This window comes from Mesocricetus auratus, unplaced genomic scaffold (genome assembly GCF_017639785.1).
Source record: "Mesocricetus auratus isolate SY011 unplaced genomic scaffold, BCM_Maur_2.0 Super-Scaffold_6730, whole genome shotgun sequence".
Taxonomy (NCBI): Eukaryota; Metazoa; Chordata; class Mammalia; order Rodentia; family Cricetidae; genus Mesocricetus; species Mesocricetus auratus.
Genome location: NW_024429184.1, coordinates 37561475 through 37563046, shown reverse-complemented (window position 1 = coordinate 37563046; position 1572 = coordinate 37561475).

Here is a 1572-nt window from a genome sequence, read left to right as displayed (position 1 = left end):
CCAGTCAAGCTGACCTTAGCACCTTGCTTACATGATCAATCCTTCCCGCCATTTGTTATCTACTGACATCATATGTTATCTTTAAAACATGAAAAGCAAGATGCCAGACTGCTTCATATACCAGATTGCTCTTCATATACCAGATGACTATATCTCAAGAGAAGACTTTGCTGCTCCCTAGTGAGTCAGAGCTATCGGTTTCAGGTGCATTTTCATCCAAGTCAAGCCTGGGGAAAGTTGGTATGGTCATGGGAACCCGTGTCTCATCATGTATGGCATTTTACTTTAAATTCTTCCTTCGTAAAATGCATCCTTCCTTAAACCTGATGTTTTAGACTAATTAAAGGTGGTTTTAATTATTTTGCATTTGCACCTATAACATACAGCCAATGTCTTTTATAATATAAAATATAATTTTCTTAAATAATTACCAGTAATTCCACTGCTTTTATATTACTAATGATTTCTGTTCTTTCATCTTTATACATTGTCACTCTTTTCAATTTCTTATCTTTTCAGCCTCAGATTTTTATTATGAACTTGGATTTCTCTTCATATATACTCCTATTTGAACACTGACTATGAATAATGATCTATCATATTTTCAATTTTTTCTGAGCCTTTGAGTTTCATTTATAACTCAAGTTACTCCCCAGACACCTGAGATGTCCTTCAGTGATGATCCCTTTACTTTAAAACTGCCCACATGACCATTTGTGGACCATAACATATCATATTTGACTGAATGCATAATGCTACATAAAGTTAATCACAGAATAAACAGAATTAAACATAAAACAAAATATTCACTAAACATTGTCAACTAAAGCATAACTAGCTAAAGTAAAACCAGAAATTTAAGAAAAATTCTTTTATTTGTCCAAGTATTCATTCAGTAATGATTTAAAACTACTGAACTACTATCATAAGCATAGCAAAACCAAATATATGCTCCATAATCACTGTTTTTACTTTTTTAGGTATAGTGAGGCTGGGCATGATGACACTTAGAAGAAGCAGAAGATTAAGAGTTGAAGGTAAGTGTCAGCTGCACAGCATTTAAGGACACCCTAGCTACATGAGATCCTGTCTCAAAATAAATAAATAAGCAAACAATGAAATGAAGAGTTTATTCTTTGAAATGATAAATAAATTTGATAAAAAATGTCCACTATATTACCCAAAAATAACAGAGAGAAGACAAAATTAGAAAATTTAAGGCGTGGAAGCATTGTAACAGATGCCAATGTCATAAAGACATACCTTAAAACCCTTTAATTAACCTTTAGTCAATTTTTAAAGGAAAATCTTAAAGAAATAGATTAATTTATAAGTGCATATGACATATCAAATTTAAGCCATGATAAATAAATACTGTAAACACACCTGTAATAATCAACAAAAGTTCAACAGTTTAAAAAGAAAATTCACCTAAGAAAAGCTCAGAACCAGATAAAGTCACTAAATAATTCTGCCAGAATTTAAAAGGACTATCACTAACATCACTCAAAGTATTCTAGAAAATAATAAAGGAAGAAATGCTTTCAACTCTTCGTATGGCACCAACATTAC